The 25770-nt window shown below is 41.3% G+C and overlaps 1 protein-coding gene and 1 long non-coding RNA gene across 8 annotated transcripts in view; one reads left to right on the top strand and one right to left on the bottom strand.

The window, feature by feature from the left end:
- Positions 1-4655, bottom strand: part of LOC109322151 — a 28555-nt gene extending 23900 nt beyond the window's left edge. For both annotated transcript variants that reach the window (XR_002104326.1, XR_002104325.1), the window contains exons 1-2: positions 4567-4655; positions 154-263 (exon numbers count right to left, since the gene is read on the bottom strand). This is a non-coding gene — a long non-coding RNA (uncharacterized LOC109322151). The remainder of the gene's footprint in view (positions 1-153; positions 264-4566) is intronic.
- The window catches only part of SORCS2 (sortilin related VPS10 domain containing receptor 2), a 940675-nt gene that overhangs the window by 296416 nt on the left and 618489 nt on the right, over positions 1-25770 (top strand). The gene's annotated exons all lie outside the window — the stretch shown is intronic.

The following is a 25770-nucleotide window of genomic DNA, read 5'->3' as shown; positions in this document are numbered from 1 at the left end:
GCTGCAACATCTCTTAAGTACTGTGTTGGGTAGTTGCCTTAAATAGGTTAAATTTGCACACGTTTTGGCTGAGTGGTTGGTTGGCAGGTTATACGGCCTTTCATTTTCACCAGTTCAAAGCCACTCCAGATCAGTAATGGAGGAAATTCTTACCTTATGTTGGCTCTTCTATAGTCTTTGTCCAGTCAATAACAGAACAGTATCTGCAGAATACAGACCACTACTACAGTAATTTGGCTTCCTTGCTAGCCTCTGCAGAGTGGCTGGAGATGGGAATAGAAATAAAGCTGTTACCCTGAGTGACTCAAACCTAAGCCATGAGTATAGAGGATGGGGAAACTTAAATTGATACCAGGCCAACCCAAGAACACTTTTCTTTTTTTACAGGTAATCTGCAAGCTTTTTACAGGCAGCCAAAATTATTTCCTGACACATTTTTACTAATGTAAGTTTTACATAATCTAAATGTAACCTTTCTGCCAGGCCCTACCCTGCTGCTGCCAGGGCCAGTTAGAAGGACTGAGTTCACATTTAGGGATTTGACCTCATAGTAAAAAAGTAAAACCAAAAAGTTTGCAGTAAAAAAAAGTCCTTAGGTTGTCAACCATGCTTGACTGCAATAGTAGTTTTATACTGTGCTGCTCCCACATTCTGATGCCCCTGATTTCACCCTGCACCATGCTTCTTCCTTCTGACCTCAAGCCCTACTCTTACCCCTGCCAGTTTTGTTCCCACCATCCCAGCATGGATCCCCAAGAAGCCCATCTGTGACCAGCAGTACTACAGGCAGCCTGGGATGTAGCAGCAGCAGCACATGGCTGGGAGAATACTCCTTGCAGGATGCTACACTCCCACTCAGGTAGTTCTGCTATGCTATGTCTGCCACAGCTTCAGTAAAACTGAAAATGCTTAGCATTTTTACCAGTAGATAAAGGCTTTTAATGGACTTTACTGACGGCCATTTTTTAGACATTTTTACTGACAATAAATTTACTGACAGTTGGCAGCCCTGATTGGCACTGTCACCGATATACTTACTCTAGGACCAAATGGTAGTCTAAATGGCTTCTATGCTGGCATATTTCCCAATAACAAATTCCTATAAAAAGTAGTTGACACCATTTGTTAGGTCATCAGGAACAGAATCAGTTCCTGTATCATCTCCATTAACAGTGGAACATATATATTCAGTTTCTTCAGAGTGACACTCCAGGAGTATGCTGGCCCCAAAACTATGAAGTCGATGAACTGACACTGTATATAAGGCCCTCTTTTATTTTCTACTTCACAAAAAGGTATAGAGGAGGGACCACATATGATTGCTGTGAGTCAAATTGCTTAGCACATTTTTGGAAGATATCTAGAAATTGTGAAGACAGAAGTTGTCTAAAAACCTGAATAGAATTTGTTAAGAAAAACAAAAACAAAACCCTGAGAAATAGCAAACTCTTTGCTTAGATGTGGCATCACTGTCTACAGGACTGTCTAGCTGGTGTTCTATGAGTAAATGAGGGAAAAAGGTGGGGGTGGGGGGTGGGCAGATGACAAGTGGTGGCATTTACCCCCTGAGAAGTGAACCAATGCAGCGGCTCTAATACCCATACTGACAAGTCTGTTCCCTGCCACAGCGGGGGTGGATTGTCTGGCAAGTGCCATGCCCCATGGTTCAGTTTTGGCCTCAGGCCAAATATATTGGACAGTCCTGGTATAGTACATAGGATTCTGCTTTGTGAATCAGGATATCTGGGGTCTGTTCTTGGTCAGTCTCTGAACCACTCTATGAATTAGTCAAAGCACATTGCCTTTCTCTGCTTTCTCCTCCTCCTAACATTTGGCTGTCTACTTTGTAAGTTCTTTGGAGAAGGGACTGTTGTTTGCTTTGTTTTTTCTCAAAATGGGATCCTGCTCTTTTTAGGGCCTGTAAGTGTGACTGTGATGCAGATAATATTTAGAAAAGGTAATGCTCAGACCCTTCCTGCTGCCTTCTGCCTCCTTACATTTCTGATGGAAGACTGTGGGGGTAGTACTGCCTAGACTACAGTACCGACACATTGTGGACTTCATCTGAAAATGCGTATCCTGTACTTGTTTTTATTATAAGGCAGTTACTGACTGCACCCATAAACAGCAAGAAAGCCATTTTTCTCTGTGTTTGCTTGAAAAGTCTGTTGTATAAGGTATTTGCTCCCATGACATGTCCTCACGTTGGGCTCCTTGTATCATTCCTGTGGTGTGTAATATGGTAGCAGATTTACTTATTCCTGTAGTATGTCCTCCAGTGCATCCCATGTTAAGTGATTGGAAATTAATTTGGTTGTTGGGCCTGAATGAACGAACAGCTGTGTAGTTAATTATGCAGAATGGTATAGAAAAATGTAGTGTTAATGTTTTATGCTCTCATTATCCCTGCAGTATGGAATATATTTTTCAACCTGAAAATGGCTAAGGCAACATTTCCCACATAAATAATTTATTAGAGACTTGGTATGGTAGGTAGCTTTCTCTTCCTTCATTTTGGCCGAAAGGAGGAGTTGAGAACATGAAGATTTCTGTGCAACCCTCAGCTATTTCTTAAATCTGTGTATAACCCTATGCTTGGTTTGGTAGTGGTACTGGGGGGAGAGGGGAAAGAGTCGGGATAAAATGCACCATATAACAAGACCTAAATATCCTGGTTTCTATTGCTGTTAGGCAGTACAGCAGGTCTACCAAAGGGTAGTCTGGTTTACCTTCTCTGCCACCTCTCTTTGATGGGCAGACAAGAAGTGCAGAGCACATGGTACTGTGGTTAGGTATGTAATATAACTTGGAACAAGAAATGTTATTAGAAAATTAAACAAATTGATATTGATTTAAAACTGTTCTTTGTGTGTTTTGCTGTGGAGCTATGGTATAGAACCTTGCTATCTGAATTTCTTATGCAATTTAAAGAAGAAAGTATAAATGAAGGAAAGGAAAAGAACACATTTTGTCCAAGAAGAGCAATCCCCTCTCTGTCAGGAAGTGTCATAAGATCATGAATGTCTCCATAGAACAAACAGAACAGTGGACCAAATTCATTCCTCATGTAACTCCATTGATTTGGATCATTTGTTTTCAAGTCTTGCAAAACAAAATATGTGAAATTCAGTTTCCCAGCTGACTTTCTGCCCTTTGGGTGGGGGGGCTGGACTCGATGATCTTCCGAGGTCCCTTCCAGCCCTAATGTCTATGAAATGTATGAAATCTATGAAAAAGGACTAACAGTTGAATCAGTCTTTAGTGGAACCCAGCTATTACAACTTTATATGAAGTTCTGCAGGTCATCTCTTCAGCCAGGCTAAAGTGAAAAGACTGTGTGGTCCTGGTTTTACAGTTTACATTCAGTTTACGAGGAAGGAGAGGCTGAGGTCCCCCTCCAACACTGTTCCAGGATAACATTACAAGTCATGAACATTTCAGCAGAAAATATTGGCACATTGGAGTGTGAGACAGTAATTTTTTCCCCCCCTTTCAAGTATTTGGAGGCTGTTATCACTGCTTTATCTTAATTTTTACCATATGCTGTCCTCATTTTAATTTTGCAATGTTGCTTTGGGATATAATTTATATGGACAAATGTGTTCAAAAATAAAATTGTGCTGTATTGAACAAGGCCTGAGAATTCTTTTTCTCCTATAAAGTTCCCACTTTTAATATGGGTACCTAAGATAGATATATATATCTTTTTCATTCTTTGATCCACCCAATAAAGCCGGAATAATAGTCATTCCTGTTCTATCTGTTGTTTAAATATGATCTAGTGAAAATTACTTATTGTGAGTGTGTTCCAGTTCCAGGTGTGCAGTATTTAACCTCATAACACCATTTGGCACACTTCGCAACAGCTTAGCTTTGAGTCTGTTACAGCAGAGGACCATGATTAACTACTCCCTGATCTGTGTGTTGGGCTAATCAAATACTCATGGATGATGAAATATTTTGCTTTGCCAGGAGGGGGCAGTGCTCCCAGGCAAAGTGAAGAAGAATGGGATAAAATAAATCTCATGGCTCTGCATGTTAGGGTGAATTTATGAATCTGTCAGTGTTCCAAATATGAAAAGCTTGCCAAGAAACATATTTAAATAAAAATTAAATAGGGGAAGAAAGTTAATTTTTTAAAGATCAGAAAAGTATGTTGTATATAGCAGGTTTCCATTTGTTCAAATCACTGCATTATCTTTGTGGGCTAAAATTAAGATGATCTTAACTGCTTGCTTATGCAATAGAATAAAATGGGGGGAAAAACCCCACAAGTTTACTTTTCGGTGCAAGACAGCTCTGCACCTTGTTTCTGAGGATTGAAAGTGCCACACAAACTCCTTTCATGTGAAAAAGTATGAAGAAAATATTCCCTCCCACTCCAAATATTCAGTGTGTAAACATTTATAACAATTGCCAATATATTGTTATCAAAGGATATTAATACACTCTGTTCAGATGCAACTGCCACATCAAGGTGATTCTGTAGCAGCACAAGTTTAGCAAAACTGCTCCAGCTTTTAACTTTGCTTCATGCAGGGTTGAAATTGGGGTGATTTTGCTCACCTGTATAGCTATAGGCTCACACAGTCCTGATATATTCATCACTGTTGACATGCTTCCAAGTGGCAGCTCTCCCTTCCCTTTCAAAGCTGTTAAAATATATGTTTATCCAGATTCCTAAGTCCTGGTCCTTACTCCAAACACTTCTATGCATGTTATCCAATGACTTTTTCATTCAAAACTCAACATCAATTCTAGAGCCTTTATTCCCAGACAAATGCTCTCCCCCTAGCCCCATATCTCTTGCATCTCTTTCTGTCCAGTTTCCCAGCTACTACAGATAATGTACAGAGTCGTTCCATCCTTGTCTTTAGCTTGGTGGGTAGGGCATTTTCCTGGGAAGTAAGAGAAAAGGGTTTGAACCCTTGTAATGAAGAAAGACACTGTACCCACTTCATTTCCTGGGCATATGCTTGAACCACTAAGCTGCTAGTAAGTCCCTGCTTTTTTATCAAAGCCAGTCATCTCTCTAGGGTTTCCAGCCAGTTTGCCAGCAAAGAACAGACAAAGCAGACCCTGTTCTTTTTCAGACTTTGAGAAGGGCAACCTAGGCTTCTCTCTTGGCAACACAACTTCCTCTGTTCTCTGCCCTTATACTCCGCTCCCTGTGGCTCCACCCTCTGAATCATTGGTTGCAGCTGACTCTGAGCCTTTTGGCCAGGCAGGCTATTAACTGTTGGGGTTTGTCCCCCGAAGGTTGGGCACCTCCTTACAGTCCCCAGGGACATCTGTTGGAAGAAAAAAAGTGAGCCAGCCCTATATAGGCAACAACGTCTAGATGAGGGTTCAGGTGTGAATCCTGCCCTTACATAGAAACCTAACTCAGAGCTCCAGGGAAGTGCCTAACTTTGGCAGAGAAATGGGACTTCAGAGAGATCCCTCTGTTTGACTTTTGTGGCTTAGGTGCTGTGCTGTAAATCCCATGCCTACACTTCCCTGTTTAAAATATGTGGGAGTTATAGCCTGACTTGGGGTTGTCACTTCTGGTCTTGAAGCCAAGCATCTAATTTGTAGGCATGTCTGTGCTGAGCCCTCCCCACATTTAAGTAAGTTTTTTTTTTCTCTTCATCTCCGTACTTCCTAAATCTCTTCAAAAAACTTAAGCCCTGTCTACGAAGTAAATTTACAATGTTTGGTAGTGGTGTCCTCAAGAATGATATTCTTGCTTTGTGCAGCTTGCCTCTTAATCCAGAAGAGTAGCTGTGTCCAGTGCCAGTTAGATCACTCCCATACCTCTGGTGCCATGCAGATGGGGCTGTACTGCTTCCAGTTTAGGAGGCAGCCCATGTGGAGCAGTGTGCTATGCTTGAAGATCCTGCTGCTGATCTGATACATCTGGCTTGAGGCGCCTAGTTCTCTGTCATCAAACTTAAAAACAAAATATTAGCTTTGCATGTGCTGAATATTTAGGCACAAGGACATCAAGGCTGTCAGCATTGCCTTTGTGTCCTTGATTTTGTTATTTAGTGTCATATTCTCGATGGCTTTTGATTTAATTGTTAGTGCATTATTTATGATGTCTTTTGGCTGCAACAGCTGTAATCTCCTAAATAATGCTTCCCTGTCTATTTCTTTCTGCAGAATTTGTTTGTTATGGAGCGACTCCCAGGCACCTACAAAATAGGTGCTGTAATTGGGTGCAATACAGGTCTCCTAAATAAAGCAGTAATCACACTAGATGTGCAGTTTGAGTAGGTTTTTTTTCTTTTAAAGGATGATGTGCACAAGATAAATGCTGTCTTGGCAACAAAAAAAATTACAGAGCTTATTTTTTCAGGAGAGGAAGAAAATGATATGGTATTTTCAATCCTTTCTGCATATAGTTTTCTTACAACTCAGAAGGTTGAAACTCAGCAACTTGGGCTTGTGATGGGAGAGAATTTACTGTCGGCAGCACATATTCAAATTGAACTTTGAACAGGCCATAGGGGCTTGCAAAGAGTGAAATTCATGTAGGCTTTTATTAAAACCAGATGATGAAGGATCATTTGTTATAATCTTCCGTTTGGCTTAAATTTTTATAAGTGGTACCTAATAATTCTTGGTGTCTTGGGGTTTTGAGGACTGAACCCCAGATCACTAGTCGCTTTTGAAAATCTTTGCATATAAAATGAAAATCAACTGAAGATTTAGTAAGTTCTTCATCACTTCATGCCATACCATTTATTGCTGAAGGGATACCATGTAAAATTATGTCTGCCTTGATTCTGGAGGTCAGAGTATATTATCTAATGGTTCCTTCTGTCTCCCAAAAGTTAATGGATATGCCCAGTGTCCTACAAGAAAAGTCTTAGCTACAATCTTGTTTCCCTTCTGCTGACACGGAGAGTGGGTATGGAAAACAAATATGAACAAAGCACATTAGTACCATTATTAAATGTTATTTGTTTTGACCTAAGAGTTGGTTTCTTCATTCTTGAAGTTTTCTCATGATAAAACACCATCAAGCACTGTTACCTCTTAGCTTTGAAAATATAATGTATAATCAACCTGGATGGCTAACACTGAGCTTTCTTTTTGTGAAGTTGACCTCTTGTGTTTTCCCTCATGGGCTGCTCTGCTGCTTGACTGTTGCATATTTATGAAGCAGATGGTGTGATAGCAAATCAGGCTGAATCTGTAATAGAGGCTTACCTGATTTTGTACCTTTCTTTGCTCCACATCTCATATTTTGTTTAAGAGGAAGGTGTGTGTGTAGAAATATTAAAACATGCTGAACATTACCATAGGCTCTTGTTTTACTCACAGTGAGGTAGGATGTCCAGTAAGTAATTAGATATTTTTATGGCAGCAGTCACTCAAAAAGGTCCAAATGGTGTATTATTGCTCTAGGAAATGTGCTTCCTTTCTTGCATTCTGGTATTCTTTTAGGGGTGCAATGTGCTGAACACTGCTATTGCAAACTAGATGGCCAAGTATCACTGGTGTAAATTGATCCATCTCTTTTGATGTTAATGGAAGCGTAATAAGGATCAGGTCATATAGGTTGCAGTAAACTTGCAGTCTAGTTTATGCCAGATGAGTCTCTTGCTCCAGGGCTTTTAGGAAAAGTATAATAGAATGCTGTACCTTTCATTCCAGAAGGAGTAATTACTTTGCCTCCTCTTTCCCCGCACAATTCTTGTTTTTGCAGCTAATTGGAGTAGTTGATTTGCAGATGAGCCCCTGCAGCAGAGAAGGGGTTAATCTTTAGCTTCACATATCAAGCCTTCTCTCAGTTTGACATTTTGCATGGCAGTTTTTTCCCGCATCACAAAGCATCTCTGTCTACGCAGAAATTCAGTGATCTGACTTGGGGTCGGACGGTGGTAGGAAATGGAAGGCTGATTGTGTACAGGTCAGACTGCTTTCAAACTCCATTTTTTAGGCATGAAAGTGCCACAGGCAATTTTGTCTCCTTTCATGCATCTGAGGATGATTTTCTTAATTAGACTTTAAAATAAAAAAAATCTCTATGCTTGGCCTAAACCTTCCTATGAATTTGTACCTGGCCTTCTGACCTATAGTTCCTTTTGTCACTAGTTCTTCTCATCATTTAGTGTTTTTTGTCATCTAGTGTAACAAGCAGAAGATTTCAGTGAGGTGAGGCAACGGAGGGCAACCTAGGTGAGGAGTAAGTTTCAGTTATTGATTGCTTTTTTTTGCATTTTGATGGCCTCCATTCCTACCTGGGGACACACTGAATGTAATCTTTCACCCTCCCCAAGGGTGCCTACCCCAGTTCTACCCTTTATACTCCATGTGAGATAGGAAGTGATGGTGAGATTGCTAGCGATTTCATGGCAATAGTTACATTTTATAAAAAATTGTTACAATGCAAAGTTCAACTTTACATGTTAAAACACACACATACACATGCAGAAAAAAACTAATACTTAAATATACACACAGTATATTTAAGAACTGAAACACTGATAACCCCCAGCCATTTGCACTCAAAACCAAGGGCTCCTAAGGTATGCACCTGAGATGACATCTAGATGTTTCATTTTAAGACCAACCAAAGCGACTCATCCAAACGTATGATTGAAAATTCTCTCTTGTGTTGTTAGGGCCTGATCTGCAGCTCACTGAAGTGAGCAAACCTGCTTCCACTGGTGCCAGTGGGCTTTGGATAAAGCACGTTATTTGTCAAAAGTAAAAAGGAACAAGGTCAACATTTCTAAAAGTGACTAGTAATTATGGGTGGATGTTTCAGTTTTTGGATAGCAAACTTGAGACACTTTGTAGTAGCTTAATTTTCGGTGGAAAGCTGTTCAGAGGTTTCATAAAGTTACGCCTTCTTTAATGTGTCCTGTGCTGAGCACCCAGAAAGTGAAGTATCCAAAAACTTTAGTCACATAAGAACACAAAGGCATTGCTAGGTCAGATCAGTGGTCCATCTAACCCAGTGTTGTCTTTCTGACAGCACAAGAGTGACTACAACAGAAGAAAAATTAGGTGTCAGTGGGCATTACACTGTACTGTGAAGATCAGCAATTTGAGCTGTGGGAGACTGTCAGAAGGAATGACGGGATTTTGGAATAGAGGTCCAGAGAGATTTAAATATGAATGTCTCTCTTCCTAACTTTTTTACAAGGAATCGCCATAAAATCCTTTAAGGAAGGATGGTTTATTGTTATGGTACCATAGTGGACCTTCCTGCATGAGTTAATGAGTGTGGGTTCTACAGTTGTGTGATCTCAGGTAAGTCTCAATTCTCTGTCTTCAATATAAGATTGCAGGATTGTTGAGAAAGTGAATTCATTAATGTTTATGTGCTGCTTGGACTCTATGGTGAGGAATCCATAAAAAAGCATGCTTAGTAAATAAAAGATGTTGGCTTTACACTGAGTTGGATGGCAGCTTCTGAGCAAAAAGATGGCTCTGTTCTGCTTCTGTTGTGGAACACTAAGAGTGAAAACAGACGTTGGCAAATAAAGTAGATCAAGCTGTGATGTGTTGGGCGATGTGTTCCCCTTGCCCACAGAATTCCCATGTCCCTTGCTGCCCTATGCTTCCTTGTGGGGACTCAGGTCCATTTCAACCTGGGCCTCACACAGAGGTGTGGGTCCTGGTGTGGGGCAGTATGGTGGCATGGGATGGCATAGGACTTAGCCAATTTCTGGCACCCCATACGTCCATGCTGGGACCCATGCTAACCCATGCTGCATGTAGAGGCATGGGCAATGCAGGACCCAGCACGGAGGCGCAGGACACCAGGAATTCCCTGGGTCCTGCACCACCCTGCATCTCCTTGCTAGAACCTGCACTGAGTCATACTTCTGCATGATGCACATGTCAGCATGGATCCTAGCATAGAGGCATAGGGGGGGGTGTGTCTCTGGGTAGAGGCATGGGGCACTGGAGATTCCCTAGGTCCTGTGCTTCTTTGTTAGGACCTGCACAAGCTTTCCTTGCTTATGGAAATGCATTCCTGAAGATCCTGTGGTGAGTGTTTGTAACCCAGGATTCCCAACTTTTCCTGCATATAGGAAGTGGCCCAAAATTCCTTGCGGAATATCTCTATAAGTAGTGAAAAGCCAGGCAGGCACTTTGGGGTCTTGAAGGGCCTGATCCTAAGTGTGCAAGATAGAGACCCTCAAACCCTTGACCCCTGAGGTGATTGGAGAGTGCAGGCAGTTTTGGGCTGCCCACAGTCTTCTGCTACGGAGCAAATAGATATATGCTGCAATAAAGCAGCACTGTTTAACACTACCTTTTGTTGCACCACTGATGTGATGTAACAAGGCTAGGGGGCATCCATCTGCTCCCCATTTGTGCTTCCATAAAAATTAAATTCTTATAGTGGTTCAAATGCAACATCTGTTTTTCTCCTTAGTGTCCTAGGAAGGAAGTTATAGGAACTGGAAAAGACCATCCAGCTCAACAGACCTGGACTGCTGAGACTGACCATAATCTTATGCTTTCATTTTTTCATCATGTTCTCATATTGCTTCTTCCTCCAACTGGCTCTGCTTGTCACTAGTGTAGGGTGGCCATCTTAGAGGACAGTCTGGTTGTCCTTTATTTTTCTCTTGAAGCGAAAAATAGAAGACATACAGGCGTTCGGTTTTGTATCAATAGAAGACAGAGGACCGAGTAGCTGAAAACCAGAATGTCCTCTATGACGGCCACCCTACACTAGTGTGACCAATTTTTTGCTCTTAGATTTTTGCCTACGTGTATTCATTTATTTAATATGAATGTACCTTTGTGAATGTGTACTGTGTTTTAAAATATTCCTTTTGAGAAAGAAGCAGACTGAAAAGATGTTTTTTGAGGTCATGGGAGGGGTGGCTTGATTTGTGCTGTGTTTGTGGGGAAGAGGGCTGTGCTGAAGCCCAAGCACCTGGCCTCTAAAGAATACAGATTTCTTTTGATTATAGTTACATTGTTGCATTTTATTTACTGACATTTGAACACTTGTATCTTAGGTGAATTTTTTTCTCCATTGAAGTCAAGGCTCCCATTGACTTTAATGACACTGGGATTTCATTCTCTTGTTTTTCAGCTAGTCTAACTAATGGCTGTAGTTCTTAGAGTCAAAGGAACTGGGTTCTCTTTCTACAATCATTTACAGTTTTGCCTTGAGACCTTGCTGGCCTGACTTAAAAAAATAGAAATGATAATGTTCACGTTCCTTGGAGAGTTCTTGGTGAGGTAGAAATAAAAGAGTTTCTCAGTGCAAAATGTTGTTAGAAATGTTACCCATATTATGAACAAAGGTCCCGGCACTGACAACTTACACTTTTTTTTTCCACTTGCAAGTTTCCTTATCTCTTAGTATCTTATTCTGATTTTCTGCCATTCATCTGTGACATAGAACCTTATAACATATTTGATTTTAATTTTTTTTAAATTAAATTACATTCAAAGAACTTTTACAATCCCTAAACTCTTTCACTAACTCTAGAATGGTAGTTATATCTTTCAGCAGCTATTTCCAGTCAATTGCTTAAGCAAGACCTCCTTTTACTGAAATCTGTGATGGCTATAGCTTTACATATTTGCATTTCTGAATATTTTCCACCATGTTCTTTGAATGTTGGGCCCACAGGTAGGGAGAAGGTGGTTGACTGCATTTTTTTTTTTGTACTTTGATCCTTTTGGGATTGTCAGATGACAATTTAATCCTCCCTTCAGAGGAGCTATAAGACTGCTCTGATTTAATACCTATTCTTGGTCATCCCATTCTTCCCCCAGCTTTGAAGCAGTGCGTCAAATTCTCTGCAGGTCTAAGTTGTACCATTTTACATCCATGGAGAATTTAGTTCAGTTATAGTAGGGAATTGTAGGAATAAACAATCTAATGATTATTCAGTACTAGGAAATTAGGAGGCTTTATGTAAGTCCAATATGTGATTCATAATTACTATCATTTTAAAATGAAATATTTTAGGACATTTCTGTACTGTTTGTACAATAAGATTTTGCTCTTTGTAAAGAGTTTTGTCCTTGTAACCTCATTTTGCCACATCTCTTAATGCATTTAGCTAAAAAGATGCATTTAGCTCCTCATTCACATTCTCTGCCTGAAAAATAAGTGCACTTTTTGCTAATGCAAGTATTAGGGCTGTGCAAAATTTCTATGGGTGTTTCATTTCGAAGCTGTTTTGACGTGTTTCGAGCTCAAAACAGCAATATTGAAACAAAACAAAAGGCTTCGAAACAGCTTTGAAATGAAATGAGGGCACTTGAAACGTTTCAAAACATTTCAAGTTTCAAAGCTGGACTTGCTGCAACACTGGCCCCCAGGTCTGCATGGGGCCCCGGATCTGTGTGTGGGATGACAGCATGCTGCTGCTGGCAGCTGGGGCCAGCGGCAGCATCAGGCTTCCCGGTGCTTGGCACTGGCTGAGCCCAGCGCTGGTCCCAGCCAGCAGAGTCCAGTGCTGGTCCCAGCCTGCTGTCAACCTGTGGGCAGATCTGATGGCCTGCAAACCCCAGGAGGAGTCTGATACAGCCCTGCAGCCCTTCCGGGGGTGTGGGCCCCAAGATTTGTGTGTGGGATGACAGCTGCTGCTGCCATTAGGGGTCAACGCCAGCACCTAAGTCTGCCAGGTGCAGCTTGTGCTGAATGCTGGGAAGAATCCAGTGCTGGTGCTGGCTCTAGTCAGCAGTGGCCACCTGGTGTCATTCCTCATGCAAATCTGGGAGCCCATGCCCCCCAGGAGGAGTCTGGCACAGTTCGGCAGCCCTCCCGAGGGCCACGGGCCCCCAGATCTGCATACAGGATGACAGCAGGCTGCCACAGCTGGCTGGGGCCAGTGCCAGCACTGGGTTCTTCCTGGTGCTCAGCGTGGGCTGTGCCTGGCAGACTCAGGTGCTGGCACTGGCCTCATCCAGCAACGGCAGCCTGCTGTCATCCTGCATGCAGATCTGTGGGCCCAAATCCCCTTGGAATTGTCTAGCACAGGCCTGTAGCCCTCCCAGGGAGAACTGGCCCCCAGATTTGGGATGACAGCAGACTGCTGCTGCCAGCAAGTGATACAAGTTTTGCTTGTCAGCAGTTTGAGGTGCAGTTTTCCAGAAACCCCTGCACCCATCTCCTTGAAGGCTGGCAGGCTTCATGTCCTCAGAAGCGGCTACCATCCCTCCAATATTTGTCCAAATTGGGCAAGAAATGACAAGGATATATAGATTTTATGATTCCCCATTGTAGCCTATGGGCAAAATGTTGAAACAGAGAAACAGTTTCAATGAAATGAAATGGAACAGTGCTTTAAATTGAAACAATATGAAATGAAACACTGGTCCTTTGAAATGGTGAAATGGAAGTCGAAACAAAATGGTGCTATTTCTCACAGTCCTAGCAAGTATGTCTGTTTTGCTTGATGTGTACACTCCCTTATTGTGAAGGAAAATTTAGAAAGAGAGAAAATACCTATGTAGGAAACCATATTTATTATGTTTGACAGTAACCATTCCTCTTGGAAAAAAAATATCTTTCTTACATTTTGACATGCCAAGAATGTTTTTAAAATGAAGGTGAAGAGTTAAATAAGAACTCATCTGAAAAATTCAGTTACAACAAAATTTAATAGTATATATCAGTAACTGTACTTTGAAGAGTTGGTGGTCTCAGTCCTTCTGCTGCCAGCAAAGAAATTTAAATAAGCAGAAGCCACATCCCAGCTGACACTGATTTGTATCCTTGTTGGCAGTCTCAGCAGAAATCCCAAGGACTTGATGGAATGTAAAAACAGAATCTGGTCTTGTCCCTGGAACTGGTCTCTCCAGGTCAGAGTTTAGGCATTAGCAAAGCAATGAACGTGCTTAGAGGTGCGTCTTCTACAACTACTTGTTCTTTATGTGTTCTGTGAATAGATAATTTCATTTTTCTGATTTAACATGGCACTTTTCACTGACATTAGGTTTGTAAAATGTGAAACTTGGGGGGGGGTTGTTTTTTCCCCCAATAGCTAAGAAATCAAAGAGGCATTCCTGGTGCATAATTTTTGTAGTTCAGTAGCATGTTCCATCTGAAAATCTCTGTGGTATACTCACAGTAGTTATTAATCCTCACTAAAATCCTGCTAGATAAGAAAGTATAGTTGCATCTATTCAATAAATGGGAGAAAGAAAGCATTAATTTATAGAAGCAGAGCACAGACCTATGTAAAGGGGTAATGCAGACTTGCATTGCTTATTGGGAACTCTAGGAGGCAGTACAGGAGTACATCATCATGAAGCACAGCATGGACAGACAGGCTGTTCCACTATCTTTGGGACATGTGGGGATTATGAGTCTTGTTACATGTTGCATTTTGAGTTGCTCACATGTTGATGGGTGTTAGACCTAGATCAAGTTTGGAGCAGTCACACCTTAAGGCTAAACATCTTCTCTGACTGTCCCCCAAGTGCACAGCTGTGACTTGCCAGTAGAGGGCTGGCAAGCAGGGGCCTGACTAGGAGCTCAGCTGTGAGTTGCCGCTACAGGGCTCGTGAGCCAGGAAAGATTTCTATCCCTGTTCTAGGTGGGGGTGTGTGAGAGAGAGGTTGTGAGGGGAGGCAGATAAGGGTGGGTAATGAAATGGGAACTGGAAAAAAAAGAAGCAAAATTAATTTATAAAGAAATAGAGGAAGTAAATTAAAGAAGGTCTCCTATTTGCGATTGGGGTATGGGGGTGCTGGTCATGCTTGCCAGGTCGGCTGGGAGGTGGAAGAACAAGGGAGGGTGCTTTTGGGGGAGCTACTCCCTCTACCCCAGGAAGGAAGTCCCAGCTCATGGGGACCCAGTCCAGCCCCCTCCCTTGTTACTCTCCCACCCAATCCCTCCTAGACCTTACTCCTGGACCCATTTGTGCTCCGCTACCTGCTTAGCTGGCATGTTGTCTGCAGGCTGTTTGTACAGGGTTGTATCCCTGGAGTTGGGAAGGTCACACTCCTGGGGGTAGGAGGGAGAGTTGGCCTGGTGCCAAAACTGCATCCCGGGCAGTAGAGTTCAGGGGGTGGAAAGTTTGTCCACACAGAACAGGAGGGTGGGAGAAGGGACATTGCATCCTGGGATGCTGGAGGATTGCAACTGGGTGACTCATTTATGGGGAGTGGCCACACTTCAATGGAACATGAGCTGGGTAAAATGGATCAGAGATAAACCTGCCTTAGAGTGGTGTAACTTTAAGCTGCATAAGTATGCTTAAAACTAGTTTCAGATGTTAATGTGTGGACAATCCAAGGATTAAGAGCTCCAGGAGCTGTCTGAAATTATTGTGTAACAAGGCCCCAAGGGGACCAGCGTGAGGGACAAATTCTGTATGAGGGATAGAGGATGGACTGTTACCCACACACCATCCATCCTCTCATTTCAGAGGAATGTTTTAAAATTAATTCCAGAAAGGTTGTTAAATTATAAAGGGAAGCCCAAATATTTCAAATAGAAAGGTTATTAGCAAATGCTGAATGAATGAAAATGTTAAATGAATAAATCTTCTTGGTAGCTATTATGGTCATTCTGTTCATAAAGAGACTCTCAGTAAAGCAGTGAATCACTTGAAGACTTAGATGTAGTATTTAAGAACTCCTCCTTACTATATTTTAATTAGCCAAACATCAGAAAGAAGGAGGTGGTGGCAGCTGGAAGGAAGATAGATGATTTGCACAATTCAGAAACACGATATACTACATTTCCCAAATATGCATTTCATTTAGGTTTAATAGGGATGTTACGTGAATACCAGCTGGTTATTAAAAACATCCTTATTGATGTTTGACAGCTATTTGATTGTTAAATGTCAATGTGCATAGGTATATGTGTGTACATGTAGGTTATTTCAATGACTGATTTCAATAACGTCTGTGTTAAATCAGTCAAATGCATAGCCGTTCAGTAATTTAAAACTTATTCAACTTCTGGTCTGAATTCAGCTGTGGGGTTTGAAGAGCACAAAGGTTGTTAGAATTTATTTAATATTGCTGAAGTAGAAGACAAAAGAGAAACTCCATCATGGGCTACGCTTCAAGTGTTTGTGGGCCAGGTCCTTGACTTTAAGTTCTCTTCAAAGTCTCCTTAAGCAGGCAATGAGAGATTTCCGAAGGTATGCCCTCCTGGGTGACATAACGCCCACATAGCCAATTTTTGTCACCCATTCTTTTCTTTCTCTGTGTATATTAGGAGGTATATATCCACACACAATCTAATTCCTGGGATGCTGCAATTAATTCAGAGCAGGCCCTGGGCTGCTTTTTCACACAAGGGGCTATTTAAACTCGGGGCATGCTGAGTTGGTGCGAGAGAGAAGGTTCTGTATTAGTCCATTCTGTGGGGAGTCTTCATCAGGAAGGATAAAGGAAGAAATTGAAATATAAAGGAAGTTGTATAAAGAGAAGAATTACTTCCCCCAAAAGAAGGAACATGCATCCCTTCAGTGAGGGAATTGAATTCAACAGGCCAGTATTTTCTCTGATGATGATTGCACAGCTAAAGGGTGATGTAGTTTTAATGGTTCTAATCAGAAGTGGTGAGAGAAAGCAAACATTAGATTTGTTTAAACTTTAATTTATGAACTGCCCAGGAATGTATTCGTTTTTGTCAAATGTGGTAGGAATGCTTTGTTATATACTTCATTGTACATTGCAAAATCTAGAAAATATTCCTCAAGAAGAATGGTCTGCATTAAGATGATATGATTAGGTAAAATTGAATGTAATATAGCATTACAGTTAAAATGCTTCCCTGGAACTTATTTTCCTATTGAAATATTTTAATGTTCTTTTTTGTAGTTGTAGCCATTGCAACTGTTGATTTCAAATGCAAACCAACAGGCAATTAGCACAGTGATTTTTACTTTGTAAAAAAAAACATAAGTGCTACTTTTTTGTTTATGATTCATCCCATTTTTGTCAATGTTGTGAATCTATCAGCTGGAGAGAGGTGTAAAAAAATAGAATAATAGTATTAAGATTCTTTCCAAGAAATGGTCTGTAACTCAAAATCTTTCTCTTTTTTTTTTTTTTTTCCTTGTAGCGTTCCTGGGAAAATTCTTTTAGAGTGAGGCAGCCTTCATAAAATATTTGGCCATGTGTTCTTTGTACATTTGCCATTTGGCCTTTTTAAAGAAAAGTTTCAACTGTGCAAGTATATTTTAGCATGTATTTAGCATGGAAGCCAGTTGAGGCTAACCAGAATTCATTTTTTCCGACGTCTTTGAATAAAACCAGGTATGTACAGGAATAAATTGAAAAGACTGTGCATGTTTGTAGTAGCTTCTCACACTCATTTCAGTATCAGCCACTATTTTAAGTAGCCAGGATTTTGATGGAAGCTATGAAGACAGAGGCCAGTTTGCATTAATTCATGTCCAGCAGTTGCTTGGCACCTCATGTACTGTCATTCTGCAGTGTTGTTCCTTGGAGCTGCACTGCTGTTGTGTTATTTTCCCCCCTTTAAGGCCAGCAACTACAATTCATTTTGCTGTCTATTATTTATTACCACTCATTCAAACTGCACGTTAAAGATTCTGTATCAGCTTTCTTTGTCTGCCTTGGGTTTGTGTGTAGATGTGTCTTTTAGTCATCTTTCTTTTTCTGTCTCTCTCTCCTATTTCTTTTAAACATCAATGCATCCATTTGAGAGGAAAAGAAAATTGCCCCTTTATTCAATGTACTTTAGTACCAAAGTAGATGGATTAATAAAGTAGGTCAAAATGTCTCGACAGAAATTCCAGTGAATTCCAAGCAGACCATGTGGAGTATGTTCTGTTTAGAATTTCCTAAAGGTTTCTGCAAATGTCATAATGATTTGATGTATTCCCAAGAAAAGCTAAAAAAAAAAAAAAATAATAATAACCTTCACCTTTGATCTACCAACATGACAGATGATGAGTAATTTGGTTGTTATGGAATGAATTGTGAGGGTAGGACCTATGCATTTCACACAATGAAGACAGCAGGTTGATTACTTCAGAGAATCTTCTTTTTTTTTTTTGCCATGGGCATTCAAAATATGGGAGAGTAGAAAAGTCTGTGGCAGTGGGAAATTTCTGTGCTGAGGAAAGAAAATGAAAAGTGAATTCTATGAAGGTAATTGTGCTTTTTCCTTTTGCCTGGAAAAAAAATGCCATTGTCATCACTTAAAATATAATCACCTTATTCCAGCCAGTTGAGCCACAAATTAAGTCTTTAATATAGCCCTTAAAGAGGTAGTTCATGAATGGCATTTGTACTCTGTGTGTATGTGTGTCTGTAAGTATGTAGATTATTAAGCGTATGAATGTTATGTGAATCCTTCTATGAGTGTGTGTATTGTGAGTCATCTAGGTTAGTACTAATTGCCCTTTCTGTGGTTTTTTCCACGGTGAAGACCCAAGGCGGGTTCCACTGATGTATATTATTGTATTATCTACACTGCTAATGACAGCAGTTTCTTGCGGGATATCAATATGTGCCAGGCACATCTAGTAAATGAATTTTTGAGTTAGTAAATTTGTTATAAAGAAGTGATAGTTGTTTGGTAAATATATTACATGGGGCCAATTCTACAGCTGGGAGAAAAGTGAGACAAGCTTTTGGATATAAAATATCCTTCTTTAGGTGTGGGAAACAAGCAGGTACCGCTTAACCTAAATTCTTGCTAGAACAATTACTTTTATTTGAGCCCATTATGTAAGCAGAAGTGATCCCTTTAAAAAGGGAATTGGGCAGGAAACCTATGAAGCAAGGAGAATTAATCTATCAATCTATATCAAGAACAGTTGAAATAATGAATTACAACTTATGTAAAATTATAAGCCAGTAAAAGGGGAGGATGGCCATTATCATCCACAGAGCAACGAGAAGTTAGCAGAGGGAGCCAAGTTATGATGAAGCACAAAACCACCATGTGTGTTAACTTCATGGATTTGGAGTCCTATAGAATTATGAGGTATGAATCCCTGCTTTCTGAAGGTTGTGTAGGTTCCCCTTGAGGACAAGGACTGTGAGGTTAGAGAGACAGTGGCTGTTCTGTGAAAAATGTCTTTTCCACTCGTGACTCTCCCTTGTTTGTTTGATTTGGGGTTGAACCATCAGATAGTTTGCTTCTGATAATGAATTTGTTGAGGTGGAGTGTTGCTTGAAAACCAAAGGTCAGTTTTGGCATTTGGAGAGGGGGTATTTATGTATTTATTCCAAGAACCAAGGTGATCCTCTTTATTTAATGAACTTTTTTATAGGTTCTAGTGGGGGATGGTATGTGACAGCCCAGAACGCACAGTTGGTCTGTTTTTTCTCTTAGTCCTATAGTTAGTTTGTGTGGTGGAATCTTTCTCTGGCTCTTGATATGTTCAAAATTGAGATGGGATGACTCTGGAAGGTACACATTAGTCAAATACAAGTTTTTGAGCGCAATTCAGTGGAAACTTAGTCAATAGAGGAAGTGAGACTAGATGATACCATGATTTCTTTTGGATTTAAGAATCAATTAATTTAAAAATATGAATCTTACCATTGTTATACAGTCAAACCTAAGTTTTAAGTAAGCAATGACATTACAATAAAACTTCGCGCTATGGATATATTGCTAGTAGGGGAAGTTGGCTGACTGGTAGTAAATGTGGCCTTATCTACATTTTAAAAGAGTTTTCTGGTATAGTACAAAAAGTTCCCTGAATGAACGTCATTTGGGGAAAACCCCTTGTATAAAACACTATTGGTTTAGTGTGTGACTTTTTCCACGCTCCTAAGCAACTTAGCTATGTCAGCGAAACTTTTAAGAGTAGTCCAGACCTGCAGTATAGATGATCCTGGGCCATTTTCCTACCCAGGGTTTCTTAACCTAGAAATAGATCTCACCCAGTGAAGCAGATCAGCTGTGCCAGGATATGCGCTGGCACAGCTGGTTCACTTGAGTGAAACAAACATCACCCATTGTCTCACCCATTAATGCTGTGGAACAATGAGTGACCTATTCTCCCAAAGATTGAGCAGCCCAATCCTGTGTGATCTGGGCTTTCCCAGAAAGGACAGGAGCCCTGGGAGTGCCTGCCTGCCTACAGCAATACACTGCAGAAATCTCTGGCGTACATTTCCCTAAGCAGGGAAAATTGGGGTTTTCCTGCTGAGAGACAGCCTTGGGATGTTCAGCACATCTCTGTAAGTGAGGAAACCCCAACCTTCCCCACTTAAGGAGACATGCCCTGGAGATTTCCCGGGGGTGTCTTTCTAAGCAGAGAAACCCTGACTTTCCCTGCTTACGGACAAAATGAATAGACAAAGCAAATAGACATTTGCCACATTAAAGCCTGACAAATTAATACTACCTTTGTCACAGCCACAAATTTGGGGCATTTGTGTGTGGACTTCCATATGCTTGTCCCTTTTGTTTCATAAATATTTTGCCTAAAGTGACAAAAGGCAATGTTTCTTTCCACCATTAGTCCATAGATTGGCTGGTGTTGAGAACATACTAGCTAGCTTTCTCATGTCCTGGTGAAACTTACATAAGGCAGGGCACTATTAGCAAGTTACCAACCTTAGAGCTTTTGAAAAAGAAATAAATTCAAGCAGCATTCTTTTTTTTATCTGCTACTCTGTTCTTTGTTGTAACAATCTATCTTTAGATTCTGGCTGCCAGTATTTTGGCAGCCAGGGACTTTTGTCATCCTCTAGAGCAAAGAGGGGGAATCCTCCCTCAGGGAGTACATGGCCAAGATCAGCTTCTGCAGTTTCCCCTTCTTCACTTCTTTTTTTGTTTTTGTTTTTGTTCTGATTCTGTAATTTTTCAGATGTATTTCCTTAAGGCTACAGTGAGAGACTTCTTAATTGTTAATACAATATTATGTAAGATTTTATATACTTGATACTCGGGGAGTATTTAATGTACTCCTTAATGGTCTCCTTAGGGGTCTGTTTTTCTTTAGTTTTGGTGTATAGATTATACAGGAAGTCAGTCTTTTTCCAGCTGTTTTCTCAAATTTTAAATAGGCTTGGAAAGCTTCTATGAAGTCATTAGTCACCTAGTTACTGCACATAAATGTGTGCCCAACTATAACAGGTTACAGATTTCTGGCTGAATTCTTTCTAGTCTGTGTCAGAAAACTCCCACAAAATATAGACAGGTGGAGCTAAACAGAAGTGCATTATAGTATACAACAAATTGGGCCTCAGATGGTGCATCTACATGAGATATGTACCACAGAGCTGCCTCTGCCACCAGGGGGTGGTGCACAGCCAGCCAGATGGCATTTTGGGCTGGAGCCACAACCCCTGGCCATCTGCCTGTGTCTGCAGCAGCAGCAGGCAGAGAGCATGGCTCCTGCCCAAAATGCCACGGCACACTGGTTGGGAAGTGCTTCTGTAGCCAATAGGGCAAATAATAGTCTGGCACGAGTCAATTGATGCGTCTCCAGCAAAACCAAGGAGGTGATTCGTCCACTCTACTCAATACTGGTAAGACCTCAGCTGCAGTACTGCATCCACTTCTGGGCACCACACTCTAACAAGGACATGGACAAGCTTGAGAGAGTCCAAAGAAGAGCCACCCATATGTTTAGTTCTTCAAAGGCAAGCCATATGAGGAAAGGCTGAGGGATCTGGGACTCTTCAGTCTGAAGAAAAGAAGGGTGAGGGGGGGACCTGTTAGCAGCTTACTGCTACACTAGGGGAATACATCAAGGGCTTGGTGAGCAACTATTCACCAGGGCACCTGAGGGACAAACCAAGAGTAATGGCCACAGATTCCTGGAAGACTGATTTAGTTTCAAGATTAGGAAAAACTTCTTCACAGTCAAGGTGGCCAGACTGTGAAATGAGCACCCTCCAGATGTGGTGCAATTGCCTACCCTGCAAATCTTCAAGAGCACACTAGATAGTCACCTTGCTGGGGTTACCTGACCCCCAGTTGTCTTTCCTGCTTGGTGCAGGGAGCTGGACCCAATGATCTTCTATGGTCCCTTCCGGCCTTGCAGTCTATGAATCTATGCACTCACATGTAGACACTGAAGGGCCTGGTTGGGGCATGAGGGTGCCTGCCAGCTAACTCTGCACTGGAGCACCCTCATGCCCCAGCCAAGCCCTCTACAGCATGTTAAACTGGACCGCAGCAGCCCCGAGCTGGCAGGCTGACCCCGGGGGCCCCCTGCCAGTCAGGGCTACTCTGCCCTGGCTCAACATGCTGCAGTCCTGGGCACATGTGAAGACACTGAGCCCGGAAGCAATAAGCTCCAACGCAATACAAGCTGGAGTTTATTGTGTTACGTTAATTCCACATGTAGAGGTGCCTGGTGTGTAGTTGTGTACAATAGTGAGGACTGGAAAAGTATTTGGTATGTTATATATTTTAAGTTACTTTAACTTAATTTTTGTTCTTAGAACAGTAGGAGTGATTTGGATTTCCAGGATGTGGGTTCATTTTTTCTACCCCCATACAAAATATTTTCAAATATTGAATAACACCGAAAGTGTTAGCAGATAAGGAGGAAAGTGAGAGAGAGAATAAAGACTTTTAAAGCTTTTTAAGTGGTGTTGATGACAGTCCCTTGAAGTTGAGTTTGAATTACAGCTGCAACAACCTTAACAACAGTCTATGGGTCCCCTGGTGACTGCTTGTCCAGTACCTGTGAAATATGACTGACCCCTGGCTGAGTGGGTTAAACAGGAGGTGATGCAAACAGCTGTGCTTGCAGGGACCCTGTTTGAGCCTTCCTCTTGTCCTTCTGTATTGCTACATTTTGAAATTGTGATTATACAAAACTGTCCAGATTTTACTGGCTGATTTGTCACTTGTAAAAATATCTTGCCAGTTATCTTCAGGTATTTTGTATTTTTTTCAAGGTGATTTTCTGACTATCTTCATATTGTTTGCACCTGCCACCTTGCCTATAGTAACCATTCCATAGCTGATTTTATGATAAGTTCTTGACTAGGTCTTGTTAAGCCTTCTCAGAACAGATTCTGTCCAGAAGAGCTGTGTTTTAACTGTCTCAGCCTCTGTGCTAGTCATCTTGGCACTTTTCGACACTTGCATTAGTGACCAGTCTGTCCAGATGATGCATAGGATAGTACATGAATTGCACTTATGGATATTCTCAGATTCTTTGCTGTGTATCTGGCTGGCATCCCAGGCTTTACATGAAACAGCAGTGCTGAGAGCACTCTTTGATGATTAACTTGAATCCTTGTCTCTGTCTGTATCTAGCCCAGAACCCCCTGATTTTAGGGACTGAGCACCAGCTTTGCCATCTACCAGGCCACAGCTCATGGGGGAAGGCAGAATGGTACAGGAAGGGGCCCTACCAGAGAAAGGCCTTCCATCACTGGCCTCTATCTGGCCAAGGGCTCCCTGCCCTGGATTGGATTCTCCTGCTTATATAAGATTTCCTGTTTCCTGGGGAAGCTGTCTGGATAACAAGGCTCCTGCTGCCCTTGGACTGCCCTGCTGTTTCCATGCCTCTATACCTCGCTTCTAGATCTGACTACCTGTTGCTAACTCTCCTTGGACTTGGACCTCTGCCTCTGCCTTGGATTGTTTGTTGGAACTTGGCTTTCACATGCATCGGACCCAGCTTGCTCCCTGACCTTGCTCTGCCTCGCATTTTGGTCCTGGCTTGGACTTTGACTCTCTCTCTGGCTTTGACCCTGGCTGCCTCTCAGACTTTCAGCCAATACCTTGTGCGAACCACTAGTCAGACCATCGGCGCTTCCATATGTGACAGTCTCATTGTTCTGATGCATTTCAGTGCCGTATACTCCACTGGGAACATTAACAAATTCTGATGAACATCCATATTATTCAACAGCTAACCATAATGCTCTGTCAAAGAACTTGGTTAGATGCAGTTCCACTTCCCAGATTTTTTGTGGATCTGCTATGCAACCAAGATCATGTTTGTGATAACCTGAATAAAATCCATGCCAGGATTCAGGAAGGTTTGTTCAGCCAGTCCTAGGATTTGGGAGATGTCCTAGGATATGGGAGAATCCTTTATAAGAAGGATTTTGGACAAAATTTTGTCAGAAAGCAGCATAATAAATATTCCTTAATAATTGTTGCCGTACAATTTCTTCCTTTTTTTTCTTGTAAGTAGAAATTATTAAAGCATCTTTTGGGTCTTGAGGGTCAGTCTTTATTCCCACATCTGAAGGAAGATCTAGGCACTATTTGAAATAATAACTTCCATTTTTGTAGATTTCTGCAGTTATGTCAGCTGGCCTTGTAGTCTTATGTTAACTGATGGATTGCTTTATAAAATTATTTATGTGGGGATCATTGAACTCAAACTGTATTGGATGTTGTCTATATCCAATGTCCATATCTATATTGGTAGGCCCTTTTAAAGGGGCTATTACATGTAATGCTTTCATTTCAAGAGAAACTTTTCATTGTGTGACATCAGTGGCACAGTAACATTAGGTGAGGACCATACACATTTTTTATAACAATGAAGAAAGTTCTTCTCATGTCAGCTATCATATCCTTGAATTTTTGCAGTCTTGTCAGCCTATCATTCTAGCTCCATAGTTGCTGGTACTTTTCCTCCTTTGTTGTTGTTGATGGATTGCTAAGTCAATCTAAGAAGAGGAGGCTCTTCTTTTACAAGACCCTTGATTATTTTATCATTCTGATTGAACCAATCTTAGTTTTTCATGATGTTATTCCAAGAATTTGAAAACTAGTCAATCAGGACAATTTCTCAATGTTCTTTTGCTGTTTTATCAGCTGCAGTGATAGCTCTTTCTATTAACTTATGGCATATTGCTATTCTGAGTGAGTGACATGTTTGGAATTCCTAAAATTCTTCACATTGAGTTCTTCATTCCTGTGTTAACTTACTTTTAGGAGTAACATGTAAAGTTTGTGTGTTTGAAATTAACCCACTGTCCCTCCAGCAGTCATAGGCATTTCTCCTAGTAATATGCAAGTTGGAATGTTCTCTGGCACACATGAAAATTAAATCAATCATGCCAGTGTTTAAATCTTGGAGGCCTGTATCTCAAAGAACTATCATTCTAAGTGGGAAAAGGGAGGTTAAACCCAATTTTGAGCAAGTAGGTTTGAAACTGGAGTCTTACAGTCAAGGCACAAGCAAGGATCAGGAGCCCTTGTCTGGAAGCCATAAGCAGTGTCCTAGAGTAGTGCAGAGACTTGGTTGGATGGCAGCACTATGGAAAATGACTTGGGAGTCTTGGTAGACCACAGACTCGATAAGAGTCTGCAGTGTGATGCAACTGCACAAAAAATGAATAAGGTTTTGCAATGCATCAATAGAAGTATTAAGTGCAAGACATGGGATGTAATAGTGCCTCTTTACTTGGCACTGTCTAGGCCTCATCTGGAGTCCTGTGTGCAGTTCTGGGCTCCACATTTTAAAAAAGACGTGAAGAAGTAAGAGAGGGTCCAGAGGTGGGCAACAAAGTTGATAGAGGGCTTGGAAAGCAAGTCATACAAGGAGAAGCTGAAGAAGCTGGGCATTTTCAGTTTGCGGAAATGGTGCTTAAAGAGGGGACATGATAGCAGTCTTCAAATGCTTGAAGGGCTGCCATAAAGAACAGGGAATGCACCTTTTTTCTCTTGCTACATAGGCAAACATGGGCCAATGGGTTGCAGTTGTAGCAAAGTAAGTTTAGATTGGATATCCAGAAAAACTTCTTCACTGTTAGAATAGTGAGGCAGAATAGATTGCCTAAGGAAGTTTCATAGTTTCATAGTAGCTAGAGTCGGAAGGGACCTAGGTAGATCATCTAGTCTGACCCCCTGCCTTGGCAGGAAAGAGCACTGGGTTCAAACGACCCCAGCAAGGTGTTCATCTA

This window comes from Crocodylus porosus, unplaced genomic scaffold, assembly GCF_001723895.1.
Source record: "Crocodylus porosus isolate Cpor-Errol unplaced genomic scaffold, CroPor_comp1, whole genome shotgun sequence".
Taxonomy (NCBI): domain Eukaryota; kingdom Metazoa; phylum Chordata; order Crocodylia; family Crocodylidae; genus Crocodylus; species Crocodylus porosus.
Note: the sequence above shows the minus strand (reverse complement) of the source record. Positions and strands in the feature narration are given on the sequence as shown.